The following is a 16838-nucleotide window of genomic DNA, read 5'->3' on the forward strand; positions in this document are numbered from 1 at the left end:
GCTGAGCAGTTCACGGGAAGGCACAGCCCCTCCCTCTCAGGGGACTGAGTTCTTGAATAAGATCTTCTGGTCTCTTGACAGGCCCCAGACCGCATCCCACGGGGCCTACCACCACAGGATGTATTAGTAACACTCCAGACAACATTTTGTTATTATTTTACCTGTATAAGGAGGCTTCTCAGACCTTATCCTTTTTCAGGGTTGAGAACCACTGTGTTGTGGATGTTAGGTGCCGTTGAGTTGGTTCCAACTCATAGTGACCCAACGTACAACAGAACAAAACACTGCCCGGTCCTGCGCCATCCTCACAATCGTTGTCATGCTTGAGCCCATTGTTGCAGCAATCCATCTCATTGAGGGTCTTACTCTTTTTTGCTGACCTTCTATTTTACCAAGCATGATGTCCTCCAGGCACTGATCCCTGTATGAGGTGGGTATTATGAATAATACAAACAAACAAACAAAACAAACCTGTTGCCATCGAGTCAATTCCGACTCATAGCGACCCTATAGGATAGAGTAGAAGTGCCTCATAGTGTTTCAAAGGAGCGGCTGGTGGATTAGAACTGCCAACCTTTTGGTTAACAGCCGTAGCTCTTAACCACTTCGTCACCAGGGCTCCATACGAATAACAGCTACCATTAAAAAGCACCTACTTATTGCGTGATTCCACTTATATGAAATATATAGAACACACAAGAGTATTAGTGGTTACCAGGGACAGGCTGGAGGGAAGAGGAAAGGAAGACAACAATTAGGGGACACTGAGCTTCTGTTGAGGGTGATGGAAAAATTCGGGAATGGTTAATGGCGATGGTTGAACAACATGATGGATATATTTAATGTCACTGAAATGCACATATAAAGAATGTTGAAATGGCAAATGTTTTGTTATATATAATATATATATTTAAATTTATTTAAAAAGCACCTACTATGTGCTGGATGCTTTACATATGTAATCCTCGCACTGACTCTGAAGGGTAGGCACTATAATTCTCACTTCACAGGTAGGGAGCTGAGGCTCTGAGAGGCTAATGAACTTGTCCAAGGTTATGCAGCTAAAAAGTGGTAAAGCAGGGCTACCAGGCCTGGTGGGTCCTCACTCCCGTGGTCCCGGAAGAGGAGCTTCAGGCAAGTTTCTGGGAATGTTTGCGCATAGATCCAGGCACAGCAGGGCTGTAGTTCTGGACTCGGCCAGCAGAGGGGGCCAGCGCCCCACCAGCAGCAGTGGGAAGCCGGCGGGGCCCGACAGAGGCTCTTGGTCGTGAGATTGGTAGGAACGCGGCCCGTGGGGCCCGTGCGACCCCGGGAGTGGGGCCAGGCGGATTCCACGCAGAAACTGCCGTTCCTGGGCTTTCAGTGCTGAGAGCCCCACGGCTACGAGGACCTGCAGCTTTTCTCTCAGAGACTGCCCTGGAGCCAAAAATCTGTGGGCAGATGGACGCCAAACACTGCCTGGGCGTCTCTCTTGCATCCCCAAACTGGGAGTGCCTGGACAGCAGCTACCGCCAGCCAATGGGCGCGCTCTGGCTGGTTCCCGAAAACAGGAAGGAGGTGCTTTTTCTGGTCCCTGCGTCCTGGGTTCTGGTCCTGGTTGGCCATGGGAAGGCTGAGGCTTTCTCTGCTATTGTTTCCCCACCTGTGAAATCGAAGGGTTAGCGCACCCCGGACCCCTAAGTCCACGAAGCAGCGGTGGAGGGGGAGTCCTGCCTGTGCCATTTCAGAAAACCTAGCAGTAGGGTCACATTTAGCTTAAAGGCTGCCCAGAGTAACCACCAAGGTGCGGAGGGTCCTCGTTTGGGCTGACTACCATACAGACCTTGGTGGTCTGGTTGATCCAAAACTAAGAAATGCCTCTGATGACTGACATGGAAAAAGAAATTAAATGTAAGCACACCGGGCTTCTTTGGTAAATATCAAATCACAGAGTCCCAGAGGTTGGGATTGGGGGGGAGGGGACCACAGGTCCCTAAGGGCTCACTTCCCTTCCACCTCACCAAACTGCCAATCTTCCCTCCCCAGCTTCCCCAAAGAGAACTTAAGCTCAAGTTTCCCACGCCCGAAAGGTTCTGTGTCCTCCCCACTGCCAAAGCCATCAAACCTAATTACAACTGGAAATGGGGCTTTGTTCTAAGAGGAACGAAATGGGGCTTGAGGGTGAGGTCTCACAGGTCTGTCCCCAGTGCATCCTCCTCTAGAGGAAAGTTGGGGCCCTTGGGAGTTGGAGTGGGGGACAGTGAGGGCCCTGGGGCTGCCCCAGCAGTGACCTTTCCTAGCTTCCCCAGGTAGAGCAGGGATTCATGGTACAAGCTCCTCTCCAGTACAGAGACCAAGATGACGGAGGCCTGGAGGAGGCCAAGCATGCAGTGATGGGAGCTGGAGGGACGTAGTTGCAATCTGAGACCTGGGAGCAGTTGCCACAATGCCCTCCTTTGGCAGAGGAAAAATGCAAATCCAAGGATCACCCCAAGTGTTCCCCATTGAACCCTGGGGACAACCTCTGCTTGGACTGCCTCAGGCCTCTGAGCTTCCCCTGGAAGCCACCTGGGAATCTTGCAGCAACTTGACTATCATGACCCTTCACCTTGGCCTTTCACCACAGCCTGACCCCTCCGAGGTGGGAGGAAGCCCAGTGGCACATGGAGTGGGGGTCCCTGTCAGAGTAAGACACGAGAAGTTTCTTAAACAAGGGAAGTAGGAGAGAGAGCACTGAGGAGAATGTTAATATGCCCCGTCTAGTATTTGGAAAGCCCATTTGGCTTCATTATCTCCTCAAACCTCATTATAGCCCAAGAGGCTACTGGAGTTAGGAAGCTGCCTCTAATGTCACAGGGCTTGACCACAGTCATACAGCCAGTAAGGGGCACAGCCAGGCCTTGAACCATCTTGTCTGATTCCCAAGTCAAGAAAGAAGAAGGAGGGAGGGAGACAGCGAGGAAAGGGGAGCAGACATGTTAGTGGCCAGAGAGGCAACAGCTGCTCCCCTTCGAGCTGCCCACACAGGTCTTCCACCTGGGGGACCCTGCCCTCTGCCCTTCCTTCCGCCCTGGGACTTGGTTGCTGTGCAAGTTCAGTGACCTGTGAAAATTCCAAGCCCAGGCTGGGCTGCTCAGGCAGACACAGGTGTGCCTCACTTCCGAATTTATGAGACCCCAGACCTAAGGGGCCCTGTCAGTAATTCAAGGAGCCTTCTGCCAGCCCCAGGGGCATTTCAGTGGCAAATCCTAGAGACCTATTGAGCCTATAGCTGCTTCCCACCAGAATTCCCCAGGGAGCAGTGTAAAGATACTCCATGACCTCCATAGACTCCTCTGGGCCACTGGCCTCCCTGCTGCCTTCCCCTCCCCACACCAGCAGCAGCCCATCTCGGGCCACCCCACCGGGCATTTCTCTCCTGGATTCCCTACCTGCCTCCTTCCCTCACCTCCTCCACGCAGCAGCCCCGTTTGCTGGTGCCTCCCCCACCCCAACCCCAACAACCTCAGAGCCTTCTGTTGCCCTACGGAGTCCTTACCTGATCCTCTGTATTCTGCCTCTCAGCGACCCTTCCAACATGATCTCCTTGCTGTCCACCAGAAGCTTCACCTCTAGCCAAACCAGTTTGTTCCTGTTCCCACTGCCCTGACTTCAGGATTCTCTGTGCGCATTCTTGCTTTGTTCTTTTCCATTCCCTCCTGACACACACACACACATGCACACATACCACCTCCTGCCAGCACACTTTCCTCCTTCCTCTAGGCCTCCAGAGTCCTCCCTGGACCCCTCCCAGGCCACCCTGGCCTGGGAGACCTCTCCCCTCTGCACAGCCCATACGTGTCTGCTCCACACCCCGGCATAGGCACTCTCTACCTCAAGAGCTAGCGAAGCCTCCCATGGAGCCCCAACAGGAGCTCCTGAGACCAGGGGTCTCTTATCTGATCTCCAAGGGCTAGGCACACAGTAGGCACTCAATGCGGGTTTGTGGATAGATGGAGTAACTCTTAAATTTACACCAAAGTCTTCTTGAAGTGTCTGGCTTCTGCATGGAGAATGAGATTGGTTCTGGAAGGATTTGATTTGTGCATTGCAGACAGACAAGTCTGCTTGGAAAAATTTATTGTAAGGGAGGCAGGCCAGGTGGTTCTGTCAAGTGTAGACTTCAGCCCTGGACTGCTGGGTGATTCGTCCTGACGTACCCTGCTACCCTCACCCCAGTCCCAGCAGCTCCTGAGAATCTCTGTCCTTCTCCTGTCTATCTGGAGGTAATGAGATCCCGCCATCATGCCATCCTGGACTGTGAACTCCTTCAGGGCCAGCTAGGTGACTCATTCATCCTACTATCCCCCACAGCACCCCACACATCACCATGGGCCCCACGTGTGTGCGCCAGCTTCAGCATGGGGTCATTACCATCCCCCCTCAGAGAGGTTCAGGGACTCACCCAACTTCACTTAGCCAGTGAGTATCTCAATTGGCTTCAAACTCAAGCCTGTAAGACACCAGATCCTCTAGTCCATCCAGACACCTGACTGCAGCTCCTACTTTGCACACAGTAGTTGTAGAAAAAATATCTACTAAAGTGACTCTACCTGGAAACAGAGAGCCTAAAAAAGTCACCAAGGGATTCGGTTGGAAATGCAGCTTCCAGTGTCTGAGGGCCTCTTGTGCCCGCAGTTCACACGGAGGACTGAGCCAGAGCACCTACCCCATTATTTTAGGCCTGGCGTTTCTAAACAACTCCCTTTGGAGGCCAGAATTCAGTCCTGAACTGCAGATTCTGGAAGGTTTGGGGCACTAGGGTGGGGGGCCGCTGTGTAATGGTCCCTGCCCAGTTCTCTGCTCCTCAGCTCTCACCTCAATGGCCTCACTGCTGGAAGAAGCATCTTGAAGCCAAGCCCAGCTCCTCCAGGGGCTGCAGCCAAGGCTGTGCTCATGGTTCCCAGTACGCACTGTCTCTTTACAGCCTTCAGTTACCCACAGCCTGTGTCCTCGGCCTGGGAGGATGCCCCGCTTCTTGGGAACATCTGCCTCAGCCTCAGTATACCTCTCTGGGCTCAGAATCCTTGAGGACACAGGGATCTATCAGAGTGACAGGTGGCAGGGCCCAGCTCTGGCCCCTGCTTCTTCTCACTCGAGCCCCCCTGCCCCTCCTCACTAATACCTCCTTCCATCTGGCCTCCTCCAACTCCCACACATTTCTCCTCTGTGCCAAACACCTGGTGCATCTGGACAGCGGGCAGGAGCTCCTTCCCCCCTTCTCAAGTCCCCCAATTTTCCATTCTCAGAAAATGCTGTATGTATGTGTGTGTGCATGTGTGTGTGTGTGTTCTCTATTTCTGTTTGACTCACACCCAGGGCTTCGTGATGGACTCTTTTAGGGGACACTCTAGGTGTACTCACTAATTCCCAAGGTTTGAAATACCACCCACGTGGCATTCCACCCACACTCCAACCTTCAGTTGCAACTTCTCCCCTGTGTTCCAGACTTACATATCTGATGACTTACAGAGCTGTGTGCGGTGACAGAAATGCTTTATTCCTGCACTGGCCAATATGATAGCCTTTAGCCACATGTGGCTATTGAGCACTTGAAATGTGGCTAGTGAAATGCACCACCCCCCTGTTGCTGAAGCCAGAGACTAGGAGCCATCTTTGATTTCTTACTTTGCCTCCTCCCCTCCTTCAACCATCAATGATCCCATGGGTTCTGTCTCCTAAATATATATCCGTCTGCTTCTCCCCGCTCTACTGCCATTGGGGCTGCTGTTGCCTTGGACCTGACTCCTGAAATCACTTCTTAATTGGTCTCCTTACTTCTACACTTGCTCTCCTCTAATCCATCCTCTACCCAGTAGCCTTTTGAAAAATGAAAATCAGATCATGTCGATCCTCTGTTTCAATCCCCATAATGACAGCATTTTACAATAGAAAAGTGGTCTCAAAATACATTATCATGCATAACCCTCAAACCCAGCCCTTGAGGTTAGCGGCAGCAGGGATTCTTTTTTCCATTTTAGAGATGCCCACCCGGGCCAGGTATTGTTCTAGGCGCTTCCTTGGGCCTATGCGGTGAACAAGGCAGATGCAGACCCTAACAGCATCTGCCTTCCAGCTCTGCTCTGGGCTCATTGGAAGGGGACTTCACAGCACAGGCCTACGGTGGGGGCAACCAACTAGTCCACTGGGCTTTCAAATATCTGCATTCAAGTCCAGAAATTAGAAGTTCAGGACAGACATAAGCCTGAGGCTGTGTTGGAGAGGGGAGGGGTTCAGTGACTTGCAGGCAACTCTCTTCCCACTCTCTGGGTTTGCATGCAGCTGTAGGACCACAGGGACCATAAGGATTTGGCGCCCCCATCCCTCACCACCACTCTAGGGTCAGAGCAGGTCCTACTTTCTCTGGGAGAGAGATGCTCAGGCCTGAACCCATTGCACAGTGTGCTGCAGTTCTGCTGCCTACCATCAGATGCTGCTCCAGGGCCCACCATCCCATTCCTAACGCCAAAATATTTCAGCCTCAAACCCATAAACAAATTTTTCTTACTCTTCCTTTCAAGTGTAGGTGAAAGCTCCTCCAGAGACTCTAGGGCAGGACCTTTAACCAGAGCATGAGACGCCTTAAAGATGCAAAAACTGAGACATTAGCTGTTTGGGTGCCAAAAGCGGAAGTTGTGGTTAAGCCAACAAGGGCAGTGAATGCTGATGCTGTCTAAACATTTAACCACAATTAAGCTCCCCAAAATAACCTAAAGGTAGGAGGACACTGGTACAATGTGTGTGTGTGTGTGTGTGTAAGACACCAGAGAACATGTACACTTGAGGGTCTCAGAGCTCATCTCTGTGTCCAGATGTCTGAGAATTTGCTGGTAAGACTGTAGCTCACGGCACCTGGGGAGGGTGATGGCGGTGGCGGCGGTGGCGGTGTTAGGGGCCTTCCAATCGATTCCGACTCATAGCGACCTCCTGGGACACAGTAGAATTGCCCCATGGGGTTTTCTAGGCTGTAATCTTCTAGGGAACAGATTGTTAGATCTTTCTCCCATGGAGCTGCTGGGTGGGTTCAAACTACCAACCTTTCAGTTGGCAGTCGAGCTCTTAACCATTGCACCACCAGGGCTCCTTCTAGTCCGCATACGGGTGTGTATATGTGGGGATGAGACGGAAACACTTGTGTCCTGATGTGCCTCCTAGCGTGTCTGGTGGAGTGTGTTGTTGAGAGTGCCTGGGTGGAGTTTTTATGGCCGTGGTAGTGTGTGTGTGTGTGTGTGTGTGTGTGCGCGCCTGCCCCTGCTTCGGTATTCCTGCCCAGATGACAGAGGTTGTGCCGTATGGGTGAGTAGGTGTGTGCACTGGCACCTCTAAGAGCCTTTGTCATGGACACACATGTCCTGGTGCCCGGGGCCTATCTGCATTTGATTTTGTATGACACGTGACTCAGGTGTGTGGGTCTATGTAGGGACTCCCAAGGTCCAGGGAGGGGGCGTGTATCTGTGTTCATGCATGTGTGCCCCATGACCATCTCGGGCTTAGGCCAGACCAGCTTTCTGTCCATTTCCTGGATATTTTCCTTCCCTGGGACGCGGAATCCTTGCCGGTGGCTGCTTCCTTGGTAATTGGTGCATCTGCCTTTTCTCCTTGGCCAAGAGTGCCTTAGGGGAGATTGTTTATTTCTTCAATTAAACGAAGAAAGGCCCTGGGAGCCTGCACGCTTTGAAATTACCATATTTAAAAAATCTCTGACACTCCTGAAACCATAAGTGCCACCGTGGTGTCCCAGCTGCCCCCGGGCTTCCTCCTGGCCCTGAACTAAGGGCCCCACCACCGCCCCAGGCATGGACAGCCCCTCTTCTGAGGCTGAAGACACCAGACATTTTCCGCTCTGTGGCCAGAGACCCTGTGTGTCTCTGTTTGTGTGTTAATCTTTCAGTTGCCCCAGGTCTTTTTATGCTTCGCTGTGGTATTCAGGGAAGAGGCTAGAAAGCAGAACACCCACTTCTAGCACCCTTTTCCTGGCTGTGTGACCTTTGGACAAGTCCCCTAACCTCTCTGGGCCTCCATTTCCTCCACGGTCAAATGAAGCTGTGGTGCAGTGTAGTCTGATGTTCCTTCCTGCTCTGACGCTGTGAGATCACAGGCCCTTTGATAAGTAGAACATTGTACAGTGAACATGGGAGTTAATACATCTTATCCCCATTTTACAGGAGAAGAAAGTGAAGCTCTGCAGGGTTAACTGACTCCACTTTCCTCCTGTGATAATGCTGTATCTACAACACCGCCCTGAACCAACACGACAGAGCAGTGTGAAACACAGACATAAGCTCACCACCCTCTGTTGAGATCCACCCCTACAACACCCCAAACAGCCAGTGGGGGATTGATGAGAACTTGTCGCACAGCCCTACACAGTAATTATTGGTGTTCATAATGATGCCCTAAATGCCTTCAGAATCATCAAAGAAAGATTAAGCCATTCCCAGTATAATTGCTCTTTGAAATACCTTCTATTTTATTCTGTGGCTTGGAAAATTGATAACCTATGGATTTTCAATTAACTTAAAGTTATAAAGAATATTGCGTTTACCTGAGCATCCCATCCATTCACTGTTCCCTTTTAGGAGGAGTTTATTATCCATCTCAGGCTGTATCCTGCCAGGGAGCTCTGGCATTTTTATGGGGTGACGGAGTTTGGAGGTGAAAAAACCCTAGATCTGCAAATGGAGGTCCTGGCTCCAGCGCTTTCTAAGACCATGACCTTGGCAAGTTGCCTAGACTCTCCAAGCCTCGCTTTCCCTCACCTGTGAACAATGGATGAATGCAGCCCTGTCACTGTAAGAATCAAGAAGATTATGGATGGGGGACCTCATACCACCAAGAAAGCAGTGCCAAGAGTACAGCTAGTCCTTTGGACCTAGGGTCCCTGTGCAGAGAATCTCCTAGTCCAGGGGAACACTGATGAGAAGGCCAACAGAGAGAGAAAGACTTCGCCTGGAGCTGACGCCGTGAATTTGGACTTTCAGCCTACCTTACTGTGAAGAAATAAATTTCTCTTTGTTAAAGCAAAAAAAAAAGAAGGTTATGGATGCATTTGTAAATGTCTGTGCAAATGAGAGATGCTTAGGAAGCACTGGAGAACTGCTGGGTAGGAAACTGCAGCTTGGGCAAAGAGCACTGAACGGGCTTTCTGGTTTTCCCAGTAACGACCTGTGCAGCCTTACGCAAGTCATTAGGCCTCCATGAGCCTCGGCTTCCTCATCAGTAAAATAGGGAGCAAGGAGACTTGGACTCATGATCAGAGACTGCAAATTGGCAGTCCAAGAACAAAATAGTCCCCACAGGCCTCTTTTAGTTGACCAGTGGTGTTTTAAATCCACTGCCAACATTTTAAAGTTGAGAGATAGCTTATAAAAATCTAGAATTACGGCTTCTCTTAAAAATGGAAAGATCTGATAAAACCAGGCAAAATCGGCCAGCGCCAAGTAGCTGCTGGGGACTCCTCCTGCTCTCATTGCATCCCCGTGTGTCCTGCCCAGCTGGCCTCACTAGCTTGCGTTTACCTACCTGGTCTTACGTAGGTTCTTGACCATCTCGAAGGCTCTGAGGCCTTGAGCCGTCATGGCTTCCCCAGGGATGCCGGCATTTGTCCTGGGAGAGTGAGGGCGAACTAGGACCTGCCCAGGGCCACCTTTCCCACCTGGGCCCTCGCTGGGGAGAGGTATATTCCTTTGGAGCTTCTCTGACGAACCCTGGAGGAGCCTCCCCCGGACAGCCCTCACAGCCAGAGCCAGTAACTCACAGCTGCGGTTACCCGCGCGCTGATTTCTGTTTCAAAAAATACTGCTGGGTAAACAGTGAGGGAAACTCGAGCTGTTCCCACACCACATAAATCTTCGGTTTGCTGTCCTATCTGGTTAGCTGGTTTCCCCAAATAATGGCACTGCTGCCTCGAAAGCAGGGGGCTGGGAAAGCGTGGCTGGGAAGTGGGAGGCCGAGGAGCCTCCCAGGCTGGCTCCATGCCCGGCACCCGGTCGCCTCCCTCCTCTCTCTTTCAGCACTTCCTGCTCAGGGGCACTCACCTTTGTCCTTACTCTTTCCACCTGGAATGACCTCCTCCTCCCTTCCTCCACTCTCCCCCTTTGCTTTGTGTAGTTCAGAAAGCCTTCACGGGAACCCTGGGCTCCTTCTGCCAAGAGAAAGCCCACAGTCAGAGGGAAATCTCTCCCCCAGCTCCATCATGCTTGCCCCGGGATGCCCCCATTAGAGTTTCCTTCCAGAGCCTTCTGTCAAGGTGCAAATGTCTAAAGGTAAGGCCAGAGCGGGCCAGAGGCTTAGCCATCCTGAAGATGAGTTTAGCCTTAGCACTAGCAGATTTAGGTGTGAGAAAAATAGTACATCTGGTTATATTTGAATTTCAGATAAACAACAAATAAATTTTTAGCGTAAGTATACCCCAAATATTGCATAGCACATACTTAACTGGGTGTCCTGTATTTTATCTGGTGAGCTTCCTTAATCCTTTCCTTGAGAACAGGTTCTGATAGGGAAGAGAAGGCGGAAGGGAGTATAAGGATTACTGGGACCAGCAATGTGCCAAAAGACAGTACCTCCCAGCCTCCCTTGCAGCTACACGTGTAGTGAATTGGCCAACCAAACAGTTCTGGCCAATGAGTCTAAATAGCAGTTGTTGAGCAGAACTTCCAGTAAGCTTCCTTAAAATGGGGCAGAGAGATAGGGAGAGTCTATCTGTCCTTCCTCCTTCCCACTACTTGATGAATTATGTTGATTAATTTTCTAATGTTAAACCAGCTTTGCATCTCTGGTATGAGTCCCACTTGATCATGATGTATTATTTTTTTGATATGCTGTTAAATTCTGTTGAGAATTTTTGCGTCTATGTTCATGAGGGATATTGGTCTGTAGTTTTCTTTTTTAGTGCTGTCTTTGCCTGGTTTTGGTATCAGGGGTATGCTGGCTTCATAGAATGAATTAGGGACTATTCCTTCCTTTTCTATATTCTAGAATAGTTTGAGTAGAATTAGTGTCAACTCTCCTCTGAATGTTTGTTAGAATTCTCTAGTGAAGCTGTCTGGGCTGGGGCTTTTTGTGGTTGGGAGTTTTTTTTTAATGACCTCTCGATTTCTTCTTTTGTTATGGGTCTGTTCAAATTTTCTACCTCTGTTTGTGCTATTTTAGGTAGGTAGTGTGTTTCTAGAAATTTGTCCATTTCTTCTACGTTTTTGAATTTGTTGGAGTACAAGTTTTCATAATATTCTGTTATAATCCTTTTTATCTCAGCTGGTCCTGTTGTAATGTCACCCATCTCATGTGTTGTTTTGATTATTTACATCTTCTCATTTTTGTCCTTTATCAGTTTGGCCAGTGGTTTGTCAATTTTATTGATCCTCTCAAAGAACACCAACTTCTAGTCTTGCTGATTTTTTCTATTGTTTTTCTGTTTTCTATTTCATTTATTTCTGCTCTGATCTTTATTACTTTCTTTATTTTGGTTAACGTGGGCTTCCTTTGCTGCTCCTTCTCTCTTTGTTCAAGTTGTAGGGTTAAGCTATTGGTTTTTGCCCTTTCTTTTTTGATATGTGCATTTATTGCTATAAATTCTCCTCTGAGCACTGCTTTTGCTGTGTCCCAAAGGTTTTGGTATGTTGTGTTTTCATTCTCATTTGATTCTAGGAATTTTTTAGTTTTCTTTTTTCTATTACCGAGTAGTTTTAAAGTAAGGTGGTATTCAGTTTCCATGTATTTAATTTTTTCCCCTTGTTCTTTCTGTTACTGATTTCTAGTTTTACAGCTTGATGATCAGAGAAGATGCTTTGTAATATTTTGATGTTTTTGAATTTATTGAGGCTTGCTTTGTGGCCTAAAATATGGTGTATTCTGAAAAATGATCCATGTGCACTGGAGAAGAATGTATTCTGTGCTGCTGTTGGGTGGTGTGTTCTGTATGTCTATGAGGTCAAGTTGGTTGATTGTGTTATTTAGTCCTTCCCTCTACTTGGAATGTTGACACAATGGTTGAGTGTGAACAACCGTCCTGGACCAAGAGGTGCTAAGGGGAGTGAAGCAGTGACAGAGAGACAGTGACTGGGTCTCTGATGAACCTGAGGAGTTGCCATCCCAGCCTGAAATGCTACCTCCCAGCTTCCTTTGTAGAGGACTATAAACTCTGTATTTTCCATTTAATTATTTTGAGTTTTTTATTCTATGTCACTGACTCCAATCTTAACTGAGTCAAGTCCCCCCACCTCATCCCTGCAATATTAATCCACAGGGGCATCATCCCCTACCTTTGCAAATCAACATGCCCTGTAACTAATTCAGGCACAGAACACCCTAAATGTGCCCATTTACTGAGCACCTGCTAAGTGTCTGTACCTTCTACTTCACAGTTCAGAAAACTGAGGCTTAATGAGGGCACATGACCCGTCCCAAGAGCCAGGTTTAGAACACAGGCCATTCTGTGTGTTGCCGTGTTTTTCAGTAGTCTGCCTACAATCTTGGTAGCAGACAAGCGATGGCCAGCATCAAAGGTTTAAAAAATATATACGTGAGAGAAAACTTCTGTCTGAGGAACTTGTCTCCATTAAACCCATTGCTGTCGAGTCCATTCCAACTCATAGCAACCGTATAGGACAGAGTGGAACTGCTCCATAGAGTTTCCAAAGAATGCCTGGTGGATTTGAACTGCTGACCTTTTGGTTAGCAGCTGTAGCTCTTAACCACTATGCCACCAGGGTTTCCACGTCTCCATTAACTCATTGTTTTCTGCAATTAAGGAAAGATGCCATTATAGAGTCCTTGGGGTGGAATGCCTTGGCCGTGGTCATGAGGACAGTGTTCTGTAGTTTCCCCAACTCTGCCCTGTGGATCAACTCATTTGAGTCTCACAGAATCTCTGAAGCGCAGGCTGACAAACAGGAGTAAGCCTGCTGTTTCAAAGCCTTCTGAGAAGCAAAGGACATATACAGTCAAATAAATATCAGACCCAAGGGTAAAAATCCCAGTCCAGAGGTATTTCCACCATATTAAAAACTTGTCTGTCTCCTGTCCCACTCCTTCAGGCCTTGCTAGGCAACAGCATCTCACCTGAGTCACGTGTTCTATTATGAGAGTGGATACTAATTACTTCATTTGATCCTCTCTCAGGTGGAGTCTAAACATTTCACAGGGGCCTTCTGGAGTTGTCCCTAAGGTGAGAATCTCAGGTACTATCATCATCATCATTATCCAAATATTAACCCACTGCTATAGAGTCAATTTCGACCATAGAAACCCTAAAGGACAAAGTAGAACTGTTCCATAGGGTTTCCAAGGCTGTGAATCTTTACAGAAGCAGGCTGCCACATCTTTCTCCCACGGAGGGGCTGGTGGATTTGAACCACCAACTTTTTGGTTAGCAGCTGAGCACTTTAACCACTGCACCACCAGTGCTCCTTATCCAGACATTACCACTTATTAAACACTTACTGTATGCTGGGCTATGACAAGAGCTTCTATTATCTCACTCCCTTCTCTCAGTAACCCAGTGGGGAAGGAAGAACAAGTTTATCCTCATTTTACAGATGAGGGAACTGAGGCTCAGGTGATAGAGTTGCCCAAAGCCATCCTGTTTATTAGTGGCAGAGCTGGGATTTGAACCTAACCCTCCTGAGTCCCAAGGCCATGTTCTTGACCTTCGAGTAATGTTGGGTATTTTTCACATTGTACTGTCCACTTGGCATCTGGACGTGACCTGCCCAGTGGTTCAGCATACTTCAGGAAAGAGAAGGCATAATGATTCCCTTTACAGTCAGCAAACTCTGTTCCCAGATGGCAGTTCATATATTTGCACAACAGCCCTGTGAGGCTGGTGCTGTCATCTCCATTTTGCCGGTGAGAAACTGAGGCTGGAAAGCGAAGTCACACCTTGAGCCCAGGTCTTCGACCTCCAGGCCCCAGGTTCTTCCCAACATGGCGCATCTCCAGGCACAGGTGGGCGGGGTGGCCCAGCACGGAAGCCGGTCTGGTGCCAAAGACTTGCTTGCTTGTTGTGCACAATTGAGGAAATTCCAGCAGTTCCTTGGGATGGCTCAGGTATTGCCAAACAGAACGCCTTCCTCAGGGCCCCTCAGGGCCCTCCTCACAACTCACGCTTTTCCTCTTCCTCCTCCTGCCACCCCCAGCAACAACCAGAAACCGGGGTCTCCTCCCTTCCTGAAAACCCTGTTCCCCTTGGCTGCCTGGCCACAGGCCTTTTTTCTACAGCCATTTCCATCCATCTCTGTCTCATGGGCCTGTGGGGCCTTGACAGGGAAAAGCTGACTTTGAGGAGGTTAAAGGTGCTGGTCCCCGGCCTTCATCTAACAAATGGGTTGCCGTGAGGGGAGGAACTGTTGTTGTTTTTTCCTGGCCTCAGAAGAGGGGCCTGTCAGGAAGATGTAGAGGCCAGCAGGCCCCCGGCCGTGCCCCTGCGGGGTGGCTGACAGACACCAGCAGCTGCGCGGGCGCCAGGGTGCCAGGGTCTTGCGTTCTCAGCGCAAAGTGCCCCCGCATGCCCCCTCCCTGCTGCCCCTCCTGACCTCTCCACCCACCCCACTGTGACCCAGGGACCACCCCTTCCAGGGGCAAAGGGCTAGGCTGCTGGGCCTCCTAGGATGGGGTCCCTCGGCCAGATGTAGAGGCTGGAGCAGGAATCTGGTTACAGCCTGTGGGCCTACTTGCCAGGCCCCCAGGAAGGTTTTTCTAGGGAAGCTGACAGGCCAGATCTTCCTCCCAGTCTCCTAGCAAGGGCAGATTATTCAATAAGCGAAGTAAGCACAGTGATTATCTTGCTTACTAGATCATCTGTAGTGAAATTCTTCACTATGGATTAGCAAGTAAGCATAAGTAAACCCATGCCCGCCTTGCTTACTGGGTAATCTGCCCCGTCAAGGATTGTAAATTTGAAAAGAGGCTTTGATTCTGTAGGAAGGTGCTGTGGGGTTGGGAAAGAGACAGATGTCAGCCATACCCAGAAGCAGAATCTTTGCTGTGGTGAAAAAATGTGGAATTGTTCACTACAGATGATCTGGTAAGCAAGGTAACCACTGTGCTTACCTTGCCTATTGGATAATCCACGCCTGCTCCTATGGATTCCTTCCAGAACCCCCACAGCACAGAATTCTATTTCCATAGAATTTCCTCAGTGTTCCCCATTCCCATGTTCTCCCTTTATCGGGAATCATTGAGGTGGATGAGAATTAGATATGCGAGGAAGAGAGCACATATATTAATTACCTACTTCACATAAATGACTTTATTTAAAATTCAAAAATCTCTGGGGTGGACATTCTGATGTAGCAGGGTCAGGCCACCTGGGTTTGGATCCTGGATCCTTCACATATCAGCTGTGTGACCTTGTGCAGTTTACACAACCTCTCTTTGCTTCAGGTTCCTCTTTTGAACAGATGATGAGAACAGCACTTGCCTGAGGGCTTTTGTGGGGATCCATTGGGGTAATAATATGTGTAAGGTGCTGAGATCAATGGATGAACATCAGCTATTGTTATCATCCCAGATGAGGAAACGGAAGCTCACATAGGTGAGGTGACTTGTCCAAGGGCACACAGCTCGGAAGTCGCAGACCGAGGGCTTGAACTCCACTCTGTCTAACCACAAAGCCCATGCTTATTTCACTGCTGTTGCAGACTTGACAGCCGAGCCCCTGAGGGCAACTCCTGGTTCTACCATTTCCTAGCTGGATGATTCTGAATGGCTCACGTCACCTGTCTGAGCGTCAGTTTCCTCACATGTAAAAGTGTAGAACATTATTCTTCCTTTACCCATAATAGGAGAGTTGTGAGGTTCAAAGGAGAAACATATATGAAACAGTTAAGCCCTGAACAAAGCAGAAGGATGAGTCTTTTCTGTGGCTGTGACCCCATTGCCTCTCCTGTCTACAGCATCCCCACCCCAGCCGCCCATTCCAGGAGAAGGATTTCTGTTTCTTGACAAATGACATGCACACCTATCTCTTTACAGCTTGTCCTGCCCACTGGGATTTATCTGAGGAGTTTCTGTGTCAAAGGCAAGTCGTGGCTGCCACTCCCCAGCCCAAGCCCCACTTCCTCTCTGCCTACATTTGTCTACTTTGAGCATCTCCTGTACCCTTCCCCCAGGCTCCCTACTTCAGGGTGCAGAGCTAAGACCCACAGCCTCTCCTCAGGGAACCCCAGGTATCTTTGGGGCCAGCCATTAGAGACATTGCTGTTAAGGTCCCATGCCCATTTCTGCCCCAATCCTGCTGACCCTGCTGCTCTGGAAATATCTGGTGAGAGAGGAGTCCTGACCCTCTTATGTTTGGAACATCAGCCTCTGAGAAATTCCATTAGCCCTTCAGGGAGACCAGCAGGGCCTGGCCGACTGAGTGGCTGACAGGCTGAGGTGACACTTGGGCTGGGCCTTCTGTGATAAGTACCAGCCAGGAAGACCCGAGTGACCCATTTGCCAAAGAGAACTCCACTGGGGAACAAGAACCGTTGGGAGTCATTGTTCGGGAAGCAGTGAATTTCTGTTTATGGTGATGGAAAAATTTGGCAACAATTATTGGTAATGGTTGCACAACATAATTCATGTAGCTGATGTCGCTAAATTGTACACGTGAAAAACGTCACATTGGATGATGTTGTGTTATATATATATTTTACAAGAATAAAAAAAAAAAAAGAATCCCCCGATTCCAATTTGCATGCCCCAGATTCCTTGGAAGGCTCGGCCTCCAGGGTAGGCAAAGGAAAGCAGGTTGGTGTAGGTTAAGGGGGCAGGGAGCAGGTGGGGGAGGTCTGAAGAAACTTCAAGGAACTTCTTTAAGAGTCTTTCCTTTGCCG

The sequence above is a fragment of the Trichechus manatus genome, unplaced genomic scaffold (assembly GCF_000243295.1).
Source record: "Trichechus manatus latirostris isolate Lorelei unplaced genomic scaffold, TriManLat1.0 scaffold00028, whole genome shotgun sequence".
Lineage (NCBI taxonomy): Eukaryota > Metazoa > Chordata > Mammalia > Sirenia > Trichechidae > Trichechus > Trichechus manatus.